Source organism: Chiloscyllium plagiosum, unplaced genomic scaffold (genome assembly GCF_037043375.1).
Source record: "Chiloscyllium plagiosum isolate Xiang-an unplaced genomic scaffold, Cpla_swu_hap1 HiC_scaffold_13, whole genome shotgun sequence".
NCBI lineage: Eukaryota > Metazoa > Chordata > Chondrichthyes > Orectolobiformes > Hemiscylliidae > Chiloscyllium > Chiloscyllium plagiosum.
This window is the reverse complement of record NW_028270151.1, coordinates 50,911,977-50,935,967: the sequence shown is the minus strand read 5'-3', so window position 1 is coordinate 50,935,967 and position 23,991 is coordinate 50,911,977. Positions and strand designations below refer to the sequence as shown.

Here is a 23,991-nt window from a genome sequence, read left to right as displayed (position 1 = left end):
ACACATCATGGCATGGATGGTATTGTTCTGAATATGCTACATTTCTTCAGTGGTAAATAGGCCTAAGCACTGCTTGTAGCAAAGGCTGATAAGAATTGAAGGTAGGAAAAAGCAGTAATGCTTGAAAGGGTTGTTTCAATTTGGTTTATCTTATAGTAAAATATAATATACATTTTATGAATGAAAAATGTGTTATAGTAAATAACTGGTTAGTATAAGGTTATGAATGAATGAACAGGAATCTGATATTAATGAATATAATGAGCTGGTGAGTGAGTTAATAAAGATAGCCTGTAACACAATATCTCACACCTTCTTAGACGGACATCAGTGAACCAGCTGAGATTTTAAACTAATCGATGATAGCACTTTGAAAGCTAATCCCTCCAAATAAACCTGTTGGTCTATAACCTGGTGTTGTGATTTTTAACTTTGTCCACCCCAGTCCAACACCAACTCCTCCAAATCAATGATAGTCTCATTACTTGGCATTGCTGAGACTAGCTTTCAATTTGATTTCACTAATTCATCACATTTAAATTCCACCAGCTGCCATGGTAGAATTTGAACTGTTGTCCCCAAAGTATTAGACCGGGTCTCTGCATCACTGGACTGGCAACGTTACCATTATACGATCATCTCCCCTAATATAAATAGCCTAAAGGGATGAGCAAGTTATAATACATACAAGTTTTCTGTTGACACAAAATCTAGCAAGCTGTGAAGTTAAAACACATGTGTGGAGTGATATAGGCAGTTTAAGTGGTCCAGCAATAAAATGATATAGGGATCTATGACATTTTCCATTTTGCCATGAAGTGACATATATACTTAAAAAAGTTAGATGGTAGTAGATGTCGGCATTTAGAGCAATTTGGGTATTCTTGTCAACATGTGTTAGAAGATTCAACTGTAGTTTTGGGAAGCTATTAAGAAAGCAAATCCATTCACCGTAAGATGTTTGGAATGTGAGAAGAAGGAAATCTTGCTGCAATAGTAAGGCTTTGGTGAGACCACACCCAGAATATTGTGAATAGTCTTCATCTCCTTGCACTAGGAAATATGTATGTGCCTCAGAGAATTTACAAGGAAGGCTTACCAGACTAAATTCTGGGATGAGTGTGCTGTCCCTTAAGCAATAATGGAATAAAACAGACCAATATTCTTTAATGATCCTTAGCCTGAGAGATTACCTAAGTTTCTGATTGAATCATATAAGATTCTTAGAGGGTTCGATGCTGCTTCCTGAGGTGAGAGTTTTTCAAATTGGGTGTGATAGTCTCAGGATAAGTTAACCATTCAGAATTGAGAAGATGAGAAATTTCTTCGCTCAGATAGTAGTGAACCTTTGAAACTCCTTACTTTAGAGAACTGCAGTGCTTCATCACTGAAGACATTTAAGTCAAGGATTGATGGAATTTTGGATACTTAGGGAATCAAGGGATTCGGGGATCAACTGGAAAAATGGGGTTGTGAGAGACAAGCACCCTTGATGAAATTTAATTCTGGAATGTGCCCAAGAGGTTATGCGACTTATTTGTGTTCTTTATTCATATATTCAAATATTAACATCGACAAGTAACTATTCTCATGTCAATGTTATTTGACTCTTCAAAATGACTGGGTTGGCATGGAGGGAACAGATTTTGAAAATGCTGAGCTACTAACTTGATTTATAGAGCGCATAATTAGCATAATGTTCACACTATTTTCTGACAGGGATAAAGTCTCTCTTTGAGACTTTCAACAAAAAAAACTGTCTTTCAACTTTAGCAACAGTTTCCAAAAGTTGAATCGAGTTTAAAATTAAAGAAAAGTTGACAAATTTAAGTAATTTATCCTTTGGCTCAAATTCAGTGCCATTCTTCTTGTTTCACATCAATTATGAAGCAGAGAGGCAGATTAACACTTACTGATTCTTTTTATTAGAGATCTGACCCGAATTCAGTAGTTTAATGAACAAAAATAAATTATTGTGGTAATTATCCATATAACCTTAGGGATAAACTAGGAATATGTTTGATCTGCTGTGAACATGGAAGAGAAACAGTGATACAAATGACATAGTACTGCATTGAACCTTTAAGCCTGGAGGCGTAATTATTTCTTTTTCCCCCTGCTTACTAGTCAAAGACCATTTTGGAGTGCAAAGGTAACCCACTGTAGACAAATCGTTTTCTTGAACCACCTTTGCGTACCACCTCCACCTTAAACAATTATTAGAAGTTTCTCCTGTTCTGCTCTTTTTGTTTCTCAGCATCATCTAAGTGACCTACTTTCTACTCTCCTGACCTTTTTGTTTGGCTGATCTATTGACTTCCCTTTTAGCACCATGTTTGTGGTTATTGTTAATGGTTCCCTCTTCTCCAGTACTGTCCCTGCTCTTCAAATATCTCATCATCTTACCTCTCCTCAGCAAACCCTTGACCCTCTGTCTCCTTGCCAACCGATGTTATGGCTGCGATGGGAAGGAGTGCATGGTCTATCTCTTATTGCACTAGTCCATGGGTCACAATATAAAACTAAATGCTTTACCCAATTGCTGATATTAAGCATTTGGGTAAAGCATTTACTTTTTATATTGTGACCCATGGAATAGTATGATGATATTCAATAAATTTGTAAAGCTTACAAGCAATTTGAAATATGAAAGCCTAAATATCTGCCCTTACAAAGACGACAATACATGTAAACACACACACACACAATTTGACTTCTTTTTAGAGAGTCACTTTAGGAAAAATAACTAATAATAGTTTGTATTTAAAGACAAACAGGAGAAGGTGGAATGTTCAGATAGCTGTCAGTCTGATTCTGAGGAAGGGTCACTGAACCCAAAACATTAACTTCTGATTTTTGTCCACAGATGCTGTCCAACCTGCTGAGCTTTTCCAACAACTTATGCTATATAGCACGTCCAGTTCAATTTCTGGTTAATAATATCCCCTTAGACTTTTGTAATTTGTTACAACTAAATGGTTTGCTAGGCCACCTCAGGTGGTAGTTAAGAGTCCACCACAATGCTGTGTGGTCAGAATCATACGTCGACCAGACCAGGTAATAATGGTAGCTTTGCTTCCCTGAAGGACGTTCATGAACCTGATGTGGTTTTACAACATGGTTTCATGGTCACCATTTGTGAAACTTGTTTTTGTAAATTCTAGATTTGTCAATGAAATTCCAATTCCTTCAGCTGCCAGAGTGGATTTGAACCCTGTTCCCAGAGTATTAGCCTAGCTTCCTAGTTTACCAGTCCAATGAGGACTAAATAATGGAGGATCAAATCTGTTATCTTTGGTCTAAGAACATCATTCCTTGACTACCATTTCCATCCTTGGCAGCTGTTTGATGTTGGTCCAACCTGTTCGCAATCTTGGTATTGCATTTGATGCCAAGATTATCATCTGTCCACATACCTGCTCCTTCACTGAGCCTGCCTATTTCTACTTCCATTGCAGAAGGGTGTTGTTAAATTTGAAAGGGTTCAGAAAATATTCACCAAGATGTTGCTGTGATTGGAGGGTTTGAGCTATAGGGAGAGGCTGAATCGGCTGGAGCTTTTATCCTGCTGGCTGAAGGGTGACCTCATGGAGGTTTATAAAATCATGAGTGGCATGGATAGGTTGAACAGCCAACGTCTTTTTTTTTCCAGGGTAGGGGAGTCCAAGAGGTTTAAGGTGAGAGGAGAAAGATTTAAAAGAGACCTAAGTGGCAATGCTTTTACGCAGAGGGTGGTGCGTGCATAGAACAAGCTGCCAGAGGAAGTGTGGAGGCTGGTACAATTGCACCATTTTAAAAGGCATCTGAATGGATATATGAACAAGAAGGGCTGAGTGGGATATAGGCAATATGCTGGCAAATGGAATTAGATCAGTTTAGGATATCTGGTTGACGCGGACGAGTTGGATTAATGGATCTATATGACTCAATGGGCTCACTCTGGCCAAATCCTAATCTATACCTTTTTTGTTTTGCCTGTGTACTGCTTATTCCAGAGATTTCAGGACCAGGCTACTACTCCCCACTGCAGAAATTTGTGCTGATCTAAATCTTTGTGGAGTGTATTCCATCACATGTTTGGGTTGTGTGTTGTAGACAATAGACCGGCTTTTGTGAGTCAGGAGATGAGCCACAGAATTTCCAAACATTAATCTGGTCTTTTTAAGCATAGAAAGTCTAGTTCATTTTTTTTGTCAGTAATAATACATTGAGGTTGTAAATGGTTTGTTCCTGTTAGAATAATGACTGCAGAAGGAGAAGGTCAAGCGAATGTGAAGTGTCAGGTAGATAGTGGTGCTACACAAAACATCATGAGCTTTGCAGATCTGTGAGAAGTGGTTCAAGTAGTGACACAAAAATGAGGCCATCAAACTTGAAGTTGTTGTTTCATCATGTTACTATGCCCAAGAGGACAAACTAAGCTGAGCATCCAAAGAATGCAATGGGAAGATGAATGATTTTCAGTTCAAGCAAGCCTAAACCTTGGACTGATAACCCAATACATGCCAGAAGAGATCTTCAGCCATTCACATGACACAAACCCATTGACTGCTGAACAAATTTGGGGGAAAAAAAATTATTCTCACAGGGCTTAGATGTCTTTCTGGTGAATATCAGCTTGAAGTGGGTGATAGTGTAAGACCAATTCAGTATTTCTCGAAGAGAATTCTGGCTGCTCGTGAGTCCAGCCTGAAAGACAAGATAGATGAGCTGGAAATGAAAATAAAAATCAACAAAGTGACAATTCCTATAGGCCTACTTAGCAGCAAGAAAACCTGGAAAGCTGAGAGACTGTCTAGATCAAAAGGATCTCAGTAAAGCTTTTAAAGATTTCACTCTGCCATGCCAGCCTATCAAGAAATTGTACTGCAACTTGCTAAGACAAAGATTTTGCTACCCTTGATGAAAATGATGGATATCTATGAGTGCAATTGAGTGCTGTTTTCTGACTACGTTTTAGATTCTATTTGTGGAATACAGATGGCTGCAAACGCCATTTGGTGTTTTCACTGCTTCAGTATCAGCATAGCATGAGATAATTCCTGATCTTCCCAGAATGGAAGTGATTGTGGATGACCTGCTCGTCGATGGTTGTGGAGAAATGATGGAGGAAACCATCATGGCCTCATTCAGAGTCTGGTGAGACTGCTGGGAGAGATCTCACCAGGTGAAGCTGAACAAGAAAAATTGAAATATAATATTCAATAAAGCTGGCATATAGGACACTTGACTTTTCAGCGTTAAAAAATAATGTGTTCACCAATTAGTAAATGCACTAACTACCTCCTTGTGCTGGTTAAATCATTCTGGTTGTTTGTTAACAGTTGTTCTTGTGTCCTCCTTCACCAGTCTGATATTTGGTGCTATAAGTAGGTTCCTTGTCTTCCAGTTCTTATGACAGTCTGCTCAATTTTAACCAGTATTTTCTTAATTTGGATGTTTTCAGTTTCAGCTTGAGGTCTCCCACATTTACATTGTTAAAAATGTCTCTGGTGGGGAACATTATTTGAAAATGTGCGCTCCAGCATTGCATGGTGCAGCAGTTCCAGATCAAGTAACAGACAGGGAGAGTAAGAAATTAATCTCCAGAACAGCAAGTGGCAGCACGATAGATGCTGACTGTATATTTCATAATTCTTCATTGCCTACCTCTTTTTTTTCCTTCCTGTTGAAAGCATACATCAGCAAAGTTCAGGAGCATCTGTATGATAAATAAATATGTTTTAAATTGATGTAGTAACTTTTAAACAGTAAAGTAGGAATAGACCAAAAAAAACTAAGGATTTTCAAACATGTTTTCCTTTGTCACATGCATTTCTTTGGTCAGGAAGATTAATAGATGTATTGTTCCAGTAACCTCCCAGAGAGGCTGCAGTATAATTGTTGCTAGGTTTGCAAGAGTGGGCTCAGGTGATCCTCCGCCAAATTCATTGTAGAGGTTTTTAGCTTTTCCTCCCCTGGATAACTTAGTCCAATGACCCAGCCTCTGACAACTAATGAGGAAAGCCTGGTGTGAACTACAGTTTAACTGGGAGATTAAATTTAGGTTTATTCATTTAAATGTCATCCAAAAATAAGAAGCTACCCTTATTGCAAAAAAAAACTCGCAATGTTAGAATAGAATAGAATCCCTACAGTGTGGAAACAGGCCCTTCGGCCCAACAAGTCGACAACAACCCTCTGAAGAGTATCCCACCCAAGCCTGTACCCCAACATGTATACCTGACTGCACCTAACCCTGAACACTATGGACAATTCAGCATGTCCAATTCACATAACCTGCACATCTTTGGACTGTGGGAGGAAACTGGAGCACCTGGAGGAAACCCACACAGACACAGGAAGAATGTGCAAATTCCACATAGACAGTCGTCCGAGGCTGGAATCGAACCCGGGTTCTTGGCGCAGTCAGGCAGCAGTGATAACCACTGAGCCACCGTGCTGCCCGAAATAATAAAATTTCCTTGTAATTTGCCACACAGTTGATCAAAAATTTTGCAACAAATTTGTACTTTAGAAATGTGTCTTATCTAGTGTAGCATATTTATCTCTCCTTGTACTGTTTAAACAAAACAAAGCATTTTGTTTGACTATGTAAGATTTTGTTTCGCATCTACTTGTCTCTTTAATATCCACAATATTTGGCTAATATATTTCCATTTGAGACTTAACAATTCGGTTTTAATTATATTAGTCTGACAGTATATTTGTATTTTTTCCACATTGAATGGAGAGTTGTTGAATTTATAAAATTTCCAACAGGTACTGGTACAACAGTAAGAGAATTAGGCTTTTTTTTGAATAATACAAAAACATTTAAGAAAATAAAACAAGTACTCAATGGGTTAATTTGGCTTTTCATAGGGTTAATATTTGCTAAATTATCAGGTTATAAGATTGAAAGCAAAGACCTTGATCTTTGTTGGTGAAAAGTATTAGATGGCGGTCCTAATGCAGAGTCTCATTAAAGAAGCTGTCAAGACTCCTCCATTTTGCCATCACCTGAGTTATCCTGCAAGGGGCAACTGTCGTTTCTCGTCAGTCTGCTATAAAAGAGGCATTTACAAATAAATGAAAAATGTCACATTCAATATCACTCTTTAAAGCTTACAGCGTGTCAGCTATGCCACAAACTGCCCTTGTTGCTTTATATTTCAGGTTTTGCAGTCTTCAGCGGTCAATAGGTTTTGACTGGATGGAGTATCTTACATTTTATTAGAGGTAGGCTCACTGACAATTGCCTGTTATTAATATATTATAATTATTCATATTACCACTGTTAATTGTCAGACATGCTGATTTGCATGGTTGGTATATCAACACTACAATCCACAACAAATTATTGTAGAGTTTTTTTTGTATGGGGGAACCTTCATTTCAAATAAACTTTTGTTAACATTTTATGTTAATTTATAAGTAATTTTAACTGTACTTTTAAAGTAGTTTTTTCAATATGTTCTCATCACCTCCTGAAGTGGGTCTCCTCCACGAACTTGCCTAAGTGCTGATTTTCTAAATGTGAACCTAGATTTTGGAGCAGGGATAGTGGGGAGGGCTGGAATGATCAAAGCTGAGAGAAAACCTTCACTTGAGCATTGCACACGTTCAGTTTCTAACTGGGGCAATTGTTAGCTGTCAGAAATAATAATAATAGTTGATCGCTCAAATTCCCACCTGAGAATCTTTTTATATATAACATGCAGCAGTTACTTCAGGACAGACTGTCGCAGGTCGTTAATATAGGTAATCATGATTCTTATTCAATATCCTGGATTTTGGAAGTATTTGAATCTTCTGTAAAACTATGCAGATCTGTGGAGTAGTATTGATATGCAGCAGCAAATTTGTCAAATCTGAGTTGCACGCAGAGTTTAATTGTATGCTGCAAAACATGAGTGCTATGTAATTCTGTGAGAAGTTAAACAGCTTATTAATTTCTTTTTTAAATTCAGGTCTATGTTCTAAAGTTTAAATAGATGTTTAAATTTGGCACAAATTGCTTGTCATTTTTGTTTTACAAGGTAGCAAAATATTCTAATTAAAACAAACAGTAATGTATCTACATTTGTATTTCTACAGTTGCATTCATAAAGTATTGTATTCTTTCATTTCTTTAACTCGTATCTCACTTTGTTTAATATTTGCTTATGGTTTGAAAAGGCGCATGATCGCATTCGTATGCGACAAGGTAATGGTGGAGGCATAGCTGATTTTTCTCAGGACCTTTGAAAAATAATGTCACAAATGTGAATCACAGAATCCCTTCAGTGTGGAAGCAGGTCACATCGCCCCACCAATGAGTACCCTGCTCACAGCCACACACCGTGCAGAGGGATGTTGAGAGTGATGGAAGAGTGTCCCAAAGGGAATGATCCCTGCGGAAGGCGGACAATGGAGAGGAGGGGAATATTTGTTAGGTGGTGGCATCCTACTGGAAGTGGTGGAAATGGTAGCTGACCTTAAAGTAACAGTGCTGAATGTGGAATGTTAGTCTCCAATTTTCTCAAGGAGGCAGAAGGAATGTCAGGTTTTGTGAATGGTTATACTCTAACTGTTTAATTCCAAGATCGAATGAAATTGAGGGGTCTAGAAGATATCTAATTAGCACTTACGCCTGGATATAGAGGCCATGTGATTCATATTACTGCGGGTGGCTCAGTGGCTTCGCAGCGCCAGGGACCTGGGTTTGATTCTATCCTTGGGCAACTGTTTGTTTGTGTGGAGTTTGCGCATTCTCCCCATATCTGTGTGGGCTGCCTCCGGATGCTGCAGTTTCCTCCCACAGTCCAGACATGAGCAGGCTAGGTGGGTTAGCCATGAGAAATGAAGGTTTATAGGAATAAGATAGTGGGGTGGGGCAGGGTGGGATGCTCTTTGAAGGATCGGTGTTGACTCAATGGGGCGAATGGCCTGCTTCCACACTGTAGGGATTCTATGATTTATTGATTTATCTTTGTCACATGTACCGAGATACTGTGAAAAGTATGGTTTTGCGTGCGATATAAGCAGATCGTACCATACAAAGTGCATCAGAGTAGCAGAACAGAGGACAGATTACAGTGTTACAGCTGTGGAGATGGTGCAGAGAGAGAGATCAGAATTAAAATTTCAGCGGTCCTTTCAAAAGTCTGATAACGTTGGGGAAGAACGAATTCTTGAATTTGTTCATATGTGTATTTATATATCTTATTCTGGCCGATGAACGAGGGTGGAAGAGATTATAACTGGGGTGGGAGGATTCTCTGATTTATATTGGCTGCTTTCCAAAGGCAGCGGGAAGTATAGATAGAGTCAATGGATGGAGAGCTGGTTTGAGTGATGGACTGGATGTGTTCATGACTCTGTAATTTCTTTCAGTCTTGGGAAGAGTGCTTGCCATACTGCACTGTGGTGCATCCAGATAGGATGATTTCTATGGTGCATCCATTAAAATTGGTATGAGTCCTCATGCACATGCCAAATTTCCGTAGCCCCAAGGAAGTAGGGATATTGTTGTGTTTTCTTGACCGTCACGACGAGGTGGGTGGACCAGGGCAGATTGTTGGTCATCATCACTCCCAGGAGCTTGACGTTCTCGACCATTTCCACCTCAGCACCACCGATGCAGACAGAGACGTGCCCTTGACTCCACTTCCTGAAGTCAGTGACCAGTTCCTTCATGATTGTTGTCTTTACGCTATGCTGCTAAGCACTCAATCTCCTTCCTGTATTCTGCCTCATCATTGGTTGAGATCCGACCTACAGCAGTGGTACCATCAGCAAATTGTAAATGGAGTTGCAGTGGAATTTGAAGAATTAGAGGGGAAAGAAAGGAAAATCGTTCATATACTTCTGAAGAGAGGTTACTGGACCTGAAACATTAACGCAGGTTTCTCTTGACAGATACTGCTGGATCTGCTGAGTTTTTCCAGCAATTTCAGTTTTTGTTGCTAATATAGTATTATTGTTTGGAAACAGAACAGTAAATTAAGTCCCACCATTTTGTAAAATCTGTCAATATTGGATTAAACATCTGCCATAATAATTGTTCTATTACGAATCCCCTTCATAACAAAACATTGAAAAATACAAATTCCTAGAAATCATCGATAATGTAATCTCTGATTTTGTTTCAATATGTATAGAGAAATTAACCTGTATATTTGATCTTTTCTGGAATCTTTAATTTTTAAAATTGTTTTGCCATATATATTTGCTTGCTTTCTATTTCTGAGCATTTTTCTACACATTTTCTGACTGCAACTCATTCGGAAGTGAACTTCCTTCTATGTGTACAAAGTCGTCATCTTCCCTCCTTTTACAAAATATATTTGTGCACATATCCCCTCCCCCATGCCTTTAGTTCAACTATGGGACTGTTATGTGCATGGATTAGCACATGATTAACATGTGATGCAGAGTGTGCTGTTAAGCCCTGTGTTTCTTTAAAAAATTGATTTTTTGATTAGCTTCAAACTGTGATCTCACAAGTGAGTCTTTAACATAAGAGGGGAGTTAATCACCTATGTCTTAAGTTTCTTAAATCCTAAAAAATGAGATTGAAGATAGACCAATTTCTGGTTGCATTTTCTGTTGTGTGTATACTGACTACTGATTATTGTTGCTCTTGTCGTGCACCTGATTCCTTATATTTACGTAATAATACAAGATTGCAAAGTAAGAGATAGCAAAGAAGGTGGGGACAATATTCCTTGTGTAAGTTTGGATTTTAATGCTTGGAAAATGACACAAACTAAAGATATGAGCTTTTCTTGTATTTGCATCCGTGGCAAACTGGTTCTGCTGTTTAATGCACTTCATTTGAATATAAGGAGTAGCTTTTTACTTCATGTTCTGTAGTTTGTGCAGTAACTCTGGCGTGACTTTAAAAATGCAGATATGAATCATTATTAACTTTGAACATTAAATATCATTATTTAGATTAAATTTAGTACTTTGATATTGAAATTCAATATTATCTAAACGAATGTAAGTCACATAAGTATAGAATTAGTTGATTTTTTCTGGTCAGAACCTAATTGTGTTTTAATTTAATGAAGATGCAGCATCAGTCTCATGCTATGACAATGAACAGGAACACCAGCAAATCTTAGTGAGAAGTGATTGATGCAGACGTATTTTTAGTGGAAAATATTCAGAATATGTTTTAATGAATATACAAAAGCATATGATGAGACTGTCTCTTCATCATGTAAGGTCATTGGTGAATAATGTATCTTGAGGTAAGTGCTCTGGACACTTGCTACACAATCTTGTTAATTATAGCTACAGTGTTGACAGGCCAAACAGCACAGTTCAAAGTGATTGAACTGGAGAAAAAGCTTCACTGTAACACAAATAATAAGTGATTTGATGATGTGGGGTGACAATTTCTAAGAAGATAGGTACCTCTTTTTTGCTACATGGGCAAACAGAATCTCAGTTTAAAACCTCATCCAATAGTGAGTTTTTGAGAAGATTTGTAGCTCAAGACTCACGCCAAAACATCCACTCCACCCAAGAATTCCTGAAGACTATCAAAGACACTAAGATAGAAGAGGATGAAATAATGGTCTCCTTTGTAACAGCCCTGTTCACATCAATCAACATCAACCTGGCCAAGGAAACACTAACTATACTATTAGAAGACATAAAGACACATACACCAAACACCACCAACTTCATCAGCAAGGACAGTATCGTCAAGCTAGTGGACCTATGCCTTACCACCCACTTTACCTTCAACAACAAAACTTACACCCAAACCAATGGAACACCCATGGGACCTCTGATATTATCAGGGTTATTAGCAGAGAGAGTAATGCAGAGACTCGAGCAAATAGCTCTGCCAACCATCCAACCCAAACTTTGGTCCTCATCTTTGTCGTCACTAGACAAAACGTGGGTTTCCTCCGGGTGCTCCGGTTTCCTCCCACAATCCAAAAAATGTGCAGGTTAGGCAAATTGGCCATGCTAAATTGCCCGTAGTGTTAGATGAAGGGGTAAATGTAGGGGAATGGGTCTGGGTGGGTTATGCTTCGGCGGGTCGGTGTGGACTTGTTGGGCCGAAGGGCCTGTTTCCACACTGTAAGTAATCTAATCTAATCTAATCTAAAAACAAATTACACAGAACAGAGGAACTACGCAGAGCAGAAGAAATTCACCTATACAGTGTATTTTAAAAAAGAACGGGTACCCAATGAATACAGTCCACAGATTTCTCAGCAACAAACCCAAAGAAGCAGACAAAACTCATCCAGTAACCCTAACCGCTCTCCCATACATCAGACATCTTGGAAATGATTGCTAGACTACTCAGACCCCTTGGCATCATGGTAGCCCACAAACCCACCAATACACTAAAACAGTAGCTAATGAACTTGAAAGACCCCATACAGACAACAAGCAAAACTGATGTCATTTACAAAATACTGTGCAAGGACTGTAACAAATACGACATTGGACAAACAAGCAGGAAACTAGCCACCAGGATACATGAATACCAACTTAGCCACAAAACGACATGACCTTCTCTCACTGGTATTCTTACATACGGATGAGGAAGGACACCACTTTGACTGGGAAAACACATCCATCCTAGAACAAGCCAAACGGAGACATGCACGAGAATTCCTAGAACCGTTGCATTCCAACAAACACATTGACTTGGACCCCATTTACCACCCCCTGAGGAAAAAAAACAGAAAATGACATCTCGATAGGAAATGGCATCACCACAGGAAACGGCATCCCCAACCCAAAGAAACCCAAACTTATAAATAGAAAGCAGGAAGCATCAGCAGTGCTTTGTCCGGAGGCTCATTGATTATGTTACCTGATATGATGATGAAATGTCTGAAAACGAACCATCCAGCTTAGCGAGCAAACCTACATCCAGAGACTCATCCAATAGACAGCACCTACAATTAAAGCAGCATTCCCTTGCCATTGCATTGAAGTGTCAGTTTAAATCATTCTGCTCCAGTTTTTAGGAGAAACTCGAACCCATAACCTTTTGGTTCAATAAGAAGGCAACCACTGAGCTATGGCCAATTGATAGTTTTAATTTTGACTATTTTTGCTGTTGCAGATATTGATGAAGATTATGGTCCAATAATGCAAAGGTTAACATCCAAAACTTTATCTGAAGCAACAAATGAGATTTTAGTTGACACATAAAGTTAAATCTATAGCTATACACAAACAATCATCTTGTGTGACCTAAGTGAATTTGTGAATATTGGGCACTCCCAGCTGCATGTACCAGAATAGTACAATGTAGTACAGGATGCAGGCTGTTCTGGTGAATATGATGACTGCAGCGTTTGTCTTCTGGGGATCTGAACTCTGCACAGCCCCAACATATGTGGGCCACCTGCTTCTGTTGTTGGGGCTTATTAAAATGTTGGTGTCACTATCAAAGAAGTGGAGGTGCTGGTGTTGGATTGGGGTCAGCAAAGTTAAAAGCCACACAACACCAGATTATAATCCTACAGGTTTATTTGGAAGGACTAGCTTTTGGAGTCCTGCTCCTTCAAGTAGCTGTGGAGCAGGATCACAAAACACAGAATCTACTGCAAAAGATTACAGTGTCATGCAACTGAAATGATATATTGAATTGGAGAGACCAAGCAGACGCTACGACATTGGATGAATGGACACTGTGCAACAATCACCAGATGGGATGTTCCCTCTCTGTTGGAGAACACTTCAGTGGTCAGGCCAAGCAGAGGTTGATAGCCAAGTTTGGTACCCTTGGGGATGGCCTCAACTGGGATCTTGGGTTCATGTCACATGACCGATCTCTCGCTCTCTTCCCCTCCCTCTCTCTTCCCCTCCCCTCACAGGCGTATACTTTATTGCAGTCACTCAAACACTACCAAGCATGCACAAATACAAACACACTCGCGTGCAGATTCACTCTCTCCCTCATGCACGCACACACACACACGTCAATGGGGTGAATTTGCTTTTGCAGAACTGTATTTGCTATTTGGCACACGATGCATCTCCAGTGGCTGCAGACAGTCATTTTTCCACCTACCCGTGCTTGAGCACCTGTTGAGAATTCCAGGCATCACAGACCCACTTTGCTTTTTCTCAGTTCTTCAATAATAAATGACTACAGTTACTATTGCTTCCAATCACTACTCCTGCATCTCTGTGCTCACAAAATTGTGCCATCCTTTCTAACTGCTGACTGACCATGGAGCTCTGCTGTAAGGGTATTGTGCATCACATTGCTCATATCTGCTCGATGCCAAGGTTGAAAGATTCTTCTCACATTTGGTACCTTCTATACAACTAGGACTACAAGCTTCACGTGATGAAGCTCCATTTGGAATATCAAACCACACCACATCTTATAATAATATTCATGTGAATTTCCTGGGGCTGTTGAATTCCCCTTTGGCCATGAGCTGTGCCTTCTTTGCAAACTTCTCGGTCTGGTTCTGTCCATGTCCGAGCACCTCTGTCCATGTGCTTGCTGCCTGAACAAGCACCTCCAGGGCAATATCTCCTAAGCCTGGGACCTAGCTGTATTTTAACCAAAGCCTGTCTTCAAAAGCATCCATTGTTTTGCTTTCCTTCCAATTGCCTCTATGTAGTTATGTGCTCCCATTTCCCCCCACTTTAAATATGTCTCCTTTGCTTCAGTTGTCAGGACTTCTACCACCTCTTATTGGTTGGTTTTTGCTGCTGCTTGCTCATATGGAACTATATAAGCTACTGCATTTTGAACAGATTAGAGGAAAGAAAGAGAAGTATTGTAAGATTGAAAGCAAACATTACTGCTCTTGAAGAAAATTGTCTGAACTCAGTAGATAATATTTATCCAGTACCACAACCAAATTAGACAAGCTCTCTCATTCCATTTATACTGGCATTTGGTATTAGCGAAGAGTCTGATAAGCAGCATTTGTTTAACATAAAGATTGCATGACATTTTCCTGCCAAATCAATTCTGATTTTAAATAAACCTGCCTCTGGAATTGGCTTCATGTTGTATTGATCCTGTGCAAATTAGGCATGCCTGAAACAGCCCACAATTTTCCATTAGTTTTAATGGCAGAAAGTACTTGCACTTTAATACCCCACGCCTTTAATTTCTCTGTCCTTTGGAAGAGAATCTTCTCACTTAGCTCATTGCAGAGATTTATCTAAATGAGTTGTCAATCAAAGTTAGCATGGACCAAAATGCCATCTTTACTGATGTGGAAACTTCAAGAACCTCAATGTTTGTTTGCATTTCTTTATTAAATTCAGAGTTTAATTAGCTAAAACTCATTCAAGCAGTGGTTAAAATGCTTAGACTTGCTTCCAGCCTTCTTACCTCAAATCATCTTGGCATGCAAAAATTAACCTGTCACTAGTGCCCTGCTTTGTGTCCTCTTCCACCAATAAGGCTTTAATTGTTTGCTAAAAATCACACAACCACCTGATGAACGGGCAGCACTCTGAAAGTTAGTGCTTCCAAATAAACCTGTTGGACTATAGCCTGGTGTTTGATTCTTAACTTTGTACACCCTCCTCCATCCCCTCACCTCCAAATCTTAACTGCTTGGAAATGTATTCAGTGGATTTCCCATTGTTTGTCAATAAACATTCCCAATACCATAACAGCCTGAATTGCATGTATGCTGGTTTGAAATCAGAAATATGTATTCAACTGATAGTTCATCTCTTATAAGTTGAATCTTACATAATTTACATCATGTAAATTAATACGGAATCTTTTATCAGCTATATAGATGCACATCCCAAAATATTGTGAAGTTATGTATAAAGTGTACAATATCTATGATGACCAACATAAATCTCAAGGGAGAACAGAAAGACCAAGATGTAATGCAAAGAGACTTGAAGAGATTTTCATGTACCAACCAGTTCAAGTATGTTAAAACATTTCATTCTGCTGAGCACGGTAGCTCATCTGAACAAGTAAACGCATATTTTTAAAACAGAAACATATTATACTCATATTATCAAGGAGAGTGTTTTAACATCCTAACCATTAGGAAAACACAACACTAGACATCAGGCAGGGAATGAAGGGAAACAGTATTGCGGGATCTGGCCAGTGGCTAAAGAAATGACCTTCCATGGATGAATGGTGGAGTTCAGGTGAAAACCGGCAGTCTGGAACAAAGATGAAAAAACAAAGGAAGAGCTACAAGACAGGAGGAACTATGGTAATAATAAACAATACAGTTTGAAGATCAAAAACTAGATTGACAATTTTGAAGATACATTGCTGAAATACAGAGCCTATAGTTATATTTATCTATAGTTGCTGACAGAGGTTGGGAAGGCTGGTGTTTGGTCAATGGATCATCTTTGGTTTGGTTCTTAAATTCAGCCCTGAAATCGGATCCTGCTTCCAGGTTTCCTGACCAATCCAAGAGACCGGGCAAAATAAGGCACTGAATTTGTTAAAGGAAGGAATCTCATTGAAAAAGGCCTTGGCAGGGATTAGAACAACTAAACTGAGGCTTCAGAGTCACAAGAATGGAATACCGACTGAGAAAACTGACCATGTCTTGATGAAGATATTTCTGTGTGAATGGGGGAACTGAAATGAAATGATTTGTCCCAAGGGTGGATGAAGAGGCCAGGCAAGCAGGTATAGATGGAATGAACAATGCAAAACAATGCCCCAAGAGTTCAATGAATTCATGAAGTCGGGTACAGTCAGTGCCATGATACTTTTAGGTTGCAGCCTCACAGTGTGGCTTTCCCAGCATTCTCCTGAATAAACATTCCTCAGATTACCTCCACCCCTCCTGTTTGTAGCTTCACTTATTCCTTTCTCTCCAGGCACATCCTCTCACCCAAACAACCAACACTTGTGCACATCTGCAACTTTGCTTGGAGATGAGGGAAGAGCAACACTTGTTGAGGACGTGTGAGATGGGACAATCTGTTTCTCAATCTCACTGCTTTCTTTACCAGCAGAAGAGAACATCTAGGGATCCATGAGATTGTCGATATCCGTAATTACCGGTCAGGGGAGCCTGAGACACTGTTGCATGTGGAGATCTGATTCTCTGTTTGTCAGTCGCCTATTGGGGATTTGGCCTCCCTTGAATTTATTTTCAGTGTCCATCTCTTTAAACTGTGATTTATTATGAAACTGAAAAGAACACAGCTGTTATTACTGTTGATTTTGCTGGTGCTGCTCCTCTTGATCCTTATCAATGATGTCAACTAAGCTGCACAAGCTGTTCCTATAACATGGGAAAGGCTGACGGCAGGGAAATGCAGATCAAAGTGAGTGAACGTTGGAATCATTAGAATAGTTGCAGCACAGAATAAGAGGATTCAGTTTGTGTTGTCTCTGCAAGACCAATTTACCCAGTCCCCCTCCATCACCCCTTCATTTTTATCTGTAGCTCTACAGTTTTTGTTTTTTTCTTGGGCACTGCATTCCAGATCCCTATCTTTTGCTGTATCAAAATGTTTTCCTTATATGACCTTTTGCTTCCACAAAATACATTGGAGATACCTGTCAAGCAACAGAGCACAACCCGAGAGGAGATGCTGTGTGCAGCAGCCTCTCAGCTAGGCAAGGCCACAGCTGATCAGTTTTCCCAGCCCTGCCCATTTCATTGAACAAGTACTCCCCGTTGGGCACATGCCTGTTTGACCCTGGCACGTTCCACTCAACTCTGGAAACTGATTTGCTGGCTGTTGAAGTGACAATTCTGGCTTAAATCCTGAGTTAGTTGCATCTTTACTGACCTGACAGCTGAGATGAAGTTACATATTTGCCTGAAATTTCACTCCCTATTACCAAATTAAACATCAATGTGGTTGTCCATAGGAAAAAAGCCAGTTTAAACAAAACAACATTTCTTGGAAATGACAATACTGGTTGAAGTTTATTGAAACGTATGCAAGACGTGTTGGACAAATACATCTCATTCACCGGTTTTACTGTTTTTTCTTTCTTCTTGGTGGGATAGTGTCAGGTTTGATCCCAGTGTGACTTTTCATCTCTTTAATCACACCCCATACTCTTCAACCACCTCAACCAGCTTGCCCACTTCAGTTAAAAAGGGCGAAAGTGAGGACTGCAGATGCTGGAAACCAGAGTTTAGATCAGAGTGGTGCTGGAAAAGCACAGCAGGTCAGGCAGCATCCGAGGAGCAGGAAAATCAACTTTTTGGACAAAATCCCTTCATCAGGAATGGAGGCAAGGAGCCTCCAGGGTGGAGAGATAAATGGGATGGGGCGGGGGAGGAGGAGGGTTCTGGGGAAAAGGTAGCAAAGAGGACAATGGGTGAATGTAGGTGGGGATGAAGGTGATAGGTCAGAGGGGAGGCTGGAGCAGATAGGTGGGAAGGGAAATTGGCAGGTAGGACAGGTCATGAGGACAGGTCATGCAGGACCTGCACCAATCGACACCTCACAGAGCGCTTTAGGGAACATCTCCGGGACACCTGCATCAATTAATGCCTGGCCCCAATGCCTCATCTTCACTATGGACATCCAATCCCTCTACACCTCCATCCGCCATGACCAAGGCCTTCCAAGCCCTCCGTTTCTTCCTCTCCCGACATCCCCAACAACGACACACTCATTTGTTTGGCTGAACTTGTCCTTACCCTTAACAGTTTCTCCTTCGAATCCTCCCACTTCCTCCAGACCAAAGGGGTAGCCATGGGCACCCATATGGGCCCCCATATGGGCCCCAGCTATGCCTGTCTCTTTGTAGGCTACTTAGAACAGTCCATCTTCCATAGTTACACCGGCACCATTCCCCACCTCTTGCTCCGCTACATTGATGACTGCATCGGCGCCACCTCATGCTCCCGCGAGGAGGTTGAGCAGTTCATCAACTTCATCAACACATTCCACCCCGACCTTAAATTCACCAGGACCGTCTCTGACACCTCCCTCACCTTCCTGGACCTCTCCATCTCCATTAATAATGACCGACTTGATGCTGACATTTTTTACAAACCCACTAACTCCCACATCTACCTGGATTACACCTCTTCTTACCCTACTTCCTGCAAAAATGTCATCCCGTATTCCCAATTCCTCTGCCTCCACCGTATCTGCTCCCAGGAAGACCAGTTCCACTACAGAACACACCAGATGGCCTCCTTCTTTAGAGACCTCAATTTCCCTTCCCACATGGTTGAAGATACCCTCCAATGCATCTCATCCACATCCCGCACCTCTGCCCTCAAATCCCACCCTTCCAACTGTAACAAGGACAGAACGCCCCTGGTGCTCACCTTCCACCCTACCAACCTTCGCATAAATTGCATCATCTGGCGACATTTCCGTCACCTTCAAACGGACCCCACCACCAGGGATATATTTCCCTCCCCACCCCTTTCTGCATTTCCAAAAGACTGTTCCCTCTGTGACTACCTGGTCAGGTCCACGCCCCCCAACAACCCACCGTCCCATTCTGGCACCTTCCCCTGCCACCGCAGGAATTGCAAAACCTGTGCCCCCACCTCCTCCCTCGCCTCCATCCAAGACCCCAAAGGAGCCTTCAACATCCATCAATGTTTCACCTGCGCATCTACCAATGTCATTTATTGTATCCATTGCTCCTGATGCGGTCTCCTCTACATTGGGGAGACTGGACACCTCCTAGCAGAGTGCTTTAGGGAGCATCTTTAGGACATCCGCACCAATCAACCAAATCGCCCTGTGGCCCAACATTTCAACTCCCCCTCCCACTCTGCCGAGGACATGCAGGTCCTGGGCCGCCTCCACAGCTGCTCCCTCACCACCTGACACCTGGATGAAGAATGCTTCATCTTCTGCCTCGGAGCACTTCAACCCCAGGGCATCAATGTGGACTTCATAGTTTACCCAGTTCCAAACTTCCAGCTCAGCACCACCCTCCTGTCCTACCTGTCAATCTCCCTTCCCACCTATCAACTCCACCCTCCCCTCTGACCTATCACCTCCATCCCCACCCCCATTCACCTATTGTACTCTTTGCTACCTTCTCCCCAGACTACCGCACTCACACCTTCACCACCATTTATCTCTCTACCCTGGAGGCTCCCTGCCTCCGTTTCTGATGAATGGCTTTTGCTCGAAACGTCAATTTTCCTGCTCTTCAGATGCTGCCTGACCTGCTGTGCTTTTCCAGCACAACTCTAATCTAAACACTTCAGTTAAAATCCTGCCACTGAATGGGAATGGAATTTGACAGAAAGGAAATGAGATGTGTGCAGGGCTTCATGTGATTGAGGATTTGGACTGCATGTTTTGAATCAAATGAAGATTATAGAGCAGGCAGAATGCAGTAGTTTGAGAAAACGTGGAAACTTCCCTTTTTCTCTGGTTTTCTCATCTTCACCATTTAAATGCTACTCCTCGACAGCACCACCAATGATGGATTGCAAGGAGTGACCATGTAGCAGAAAGAGGAGTTATTGGAAATAACCTAGTGTCTGCATTGAAATGGACATGAGCACAACAAAGAGAGAACAAGCTCATGGAAATGGAGGGAAAGGTGCGACTCTGGAGGGGAAGAGATTGACCCATGCTACAGCTTTAATTTGAATACATTTATGCTAAATCATTCTGAGTTTCAGCATGGGGAATATTGGGGATTCCTGCTTCATTTGTTTTCTGATATTGTCGATTACGTCAAAAATGGACTTAAGGTGTGACCTCAGCTGTGGTTTTCTCACACCAAAGTTAATTTTCAGAATTTAAAAAGGAAGGATTGTGTTGCTTTCTACCAGCTTTTACCAGAAACTCCTTACAAAAGAGTCAACATATCTTTCCAACAAAAATTGTAAGGCTTACAATGTAAGTGCTTAGCTTCCTCCCAGTTTCCCAGTTGTTGTGATGTACTAACAACATATCCCTGCCATGCTTAAAACTGTTGAGCAGTGTTACACTTGGTATCTTTATAACTGAGTGTTAAGTTTAATGCTGTAACTTTCTTGCTTGCCTTTTATGACATTAGTTTGCAGTTTAAGATCTTGATAGACATAATGTAATTTTTAACACAGGATGCAGGTAACTTAGAGTAATAGAGATGTAAGGCACGGAACCAGACCCTTTGGTCCAACTCGTCCATGCCAACCAGATATCCCAACCCAATCTTGTCCCACCTGCCAGCACCTGGCCCAAATCCCTCCAAACCCTTCCTATTCATATATCCAACCAGATGCCTTTAAATGTCGCAACTGTACCATTCTCCACCACTTCCTCTGGCAGCTCATTCCATACACTGAGGGCGACACGGTGGCACAGTGGTTAGCACTGCTGCCTCGCAGCGCCAGAGACCCGGGTTCATTTCCCGCCTCGGGCAACTGACTGTTGGAGTTTGCACATTCTCCCCGTGTCTGCGTGGGTTTCCTCCGGGTGCTCCGGTTTCCTCCCACGGTCACAAAGATGTGCAGGTCAGGTGAATTGGCCATGCTAAATTGCCCGTAGTGTTAGGTAAGGGGTAAATGTAGGGGTATGGGTGGGTTACGCTTCGGCGGGTCGGTGTGGACTTGTTGGGCCGAAGGGCCTGTTTCCACACTGTAAAGTAATCTAATCTAATCTACACGTACCACCCTCTGCATGAAAAAGTAGCCGTTTAGGTCTCTTTTTTTTATATCTTTCCCCTCTCACCCTAAACCTATGCCGTCTAGTTCTGGACTCCCCACCCCAAGGAAAAGCCTTTGTCTATTAATCTTATCCATGTTCCTCATGATTTTATAAACCTCTATAAGGTCACCCCTCAGCCTCTGCTCCAGCAAAAACAGTCCCAGCCTGTTCAGCCTCTTCCTATGGCTCAAATCCTCCAACCCTGGCAACATCCTGTATATCTTTTCTGAACCCTTTCAAGTTTCACAACATCCTTCCGATAGAAAGGAGATCAAAATTGTACGCAATATTCCAAAAGTGGCCTAACCAATGTCCTGTACAGTCGCAACATTACCTCCTATACTCAATGCTTTGACCAATAAAGGAGAGCATACCAAATGCCGCCTTCACTATCCTATCTAGCTATGACTCCACTTTCAAGGTGCTATGAACCTGCACTCCAGGGTCTCTTTGTTCAGCAACACTCCCGAGGACATTAGCATTAAGTGCATAAGTACTGCTAAGATTTGCTTTCCCAAAATGCAGCACCTCACATTTATCTAAATTAAACTCCATCTGCCACTCCTCAGCCCATTGGCCCATCTGATCAAGACCCTGTTGTAATCTGAGGTAACCTTATTCGCTGTCCACTACACCTCCAAATTTGGTGTCATCTGCAAACTTACTAACTGTACCTCTTATGCTCACATCGAAATAATTTATATAAGTGACGAAAAATAGTGGTCCCAGCACCGATCCTTGTGGCACTCCACTGGTCACAAACATCCAGTCTGCAAGCATCCAGTCTGCAAAACAACCCTCCACCACCACCCTCTGTCTTCTACCTTTGAGCCAGTTCTGTATTCAAATGGTTAGTTCTCCCTGTATTCTGTGAGATCTAACTTTGCTAACAAATCTCCCATGGGGAACCTTATGGAATGCCTTACTGAAGTCCATATAGATCACGTCCACTGCTGTGCCCTCATCAATCTTCTTTGTTACTTCTTCAAAAAAACTCAATCAAGTTTGTGAGACACGATTTCTCACGCATAAAGCCATGTTGACTATCCCTAATCCGTCCTTACCTTTCCAAATACACGTACACCCTGTTCCTCAGGATTCCCTCCAACAACGTGCCCACCACCAATGTCAGACTCACTGGTCTACAGTTTCCTGGCTTTTCCTTACCACCTTTCTTAGATAGTGGCACCATGTTAGCCAACCTACAGTCTTACTAGCACCTCTCCCGTGACTATTGATGATACAAATATCTCAGCAAGGGGCCCAGCAATCACTTCCCTAGCTTCCCACAGAGTTCAAGGGTACACCTGATCAGGTCCTGAGGATTTATCCACTTTTATGTGTTTCAACACATCCAGCACTTCCTCCTCTGTAATATGGACATTTTTCAAAATGTCACCATCTATTTCCCTACATTCTATATCTTCCATATCCTTCTCCACAGTAAACACGGATGCAAAATACTCTTTTAGTATCTCCCCCATCTCCTGCGGCTGCACCTTGCTGATCTTTGAGGGGCCCTATTCTCTCCCTAGTTACCCTTTTGTCCTTAATATGTTTGTAAAAACCCTTTGGATTCTCCTTAACCCTATTTGCCAAAGCTATCTCCTCTCCCCTTTTTGCCCTTCTGATTTCCTCCTTAAGTGTATTCCTATTGCCTTTATACTTTTCTAAGGATTCACTCAATCTATCTTGTTTTTACCTGACATATGCTTCCTCCTGCTTTTTAATCAAACCCTCAATTTTCTTTAGTCATCCAGCATGCCCTACACCTATCAGCCTTTCCTTTCACCCTAACAGGAATATACTGTCTCTGGACTCTCTTATTTCTGAAGGCTTCCCATTTTCTAGCTGACCCATTACCAGCGAACATCTGTCCCAGTCATTGTTTGAATGTTATCGCCTATTACCTTCAAAATTAGCCTTCCTCCAATTTAAAACATCAACTTTTAGATCTGGTCTATTCTTTTCCATCACTATTTTAAATCTAATAGAATTATGGTCCCTGGCCCCAAAGTGCTCCCCCACTGACACCTCAGTCACCTGCCCTGCCTTATTTCCCAAGAGTAGGTCAAGTTTTGCACCTGCTCTCGTAGGTACATCCACCAACTGAATCAGAAAATTTTCTTGTACACACTTAACAAATTCCTCTCCATCTAAACCCTTAACACTCTGGCAGTCTCAGACTATGTTTGGAAAGTTAAAATCCCCTACCATAACCACCTTGTTATTTTTGGAGATAACTGAGATCTCCTTTACAAATTTGTTTCTCAATTTCCCTCTGACTATTAGGGGGTCTATAATACAATCCCACTAAGATAATCGTCCCTTTCTTGTTTCTCAGTTCCACCCAAATAACTTCCCTGGATGTATTTCCTGGAATATCCTCCCTCAGTACAGCTGTAATGCTATCCCTTATCAAAAACG

The 23,991-nt window shown here is 41.2% G+C and overlaps 1 protein-coding gene across 9 annotated transcripts in view; it reads left to right on the top strand.

The window, feature by feature from the left end:
- The window catches only part of naaladl2 (N-acetylated alpha-linked acidic dipeptidase like 2), a 1,006,049-nt gene that overhangs the window by 37,921 nt on the left and 944,137 nt on the right, over window positions 1–23,991 (top strand). For 7 of the 9 annotated variants that reach the window (XM_087993578.1, XM_043702223.2, XM_087993582.1 and 4 more), the window contains exon 2: window positions 7,159–7,221. The exons of the other annotated variants lie outside the window; for them this stretch is intronic. The gene's annotated coding sequence lies outside the window, so the exon portion shown is untranslated. The remainder of the gene's footprint in view (window positions 1–7,158; window positions 7,222–23,991) is intronic. 9 annotated transcript variants of the gene reach the window in all.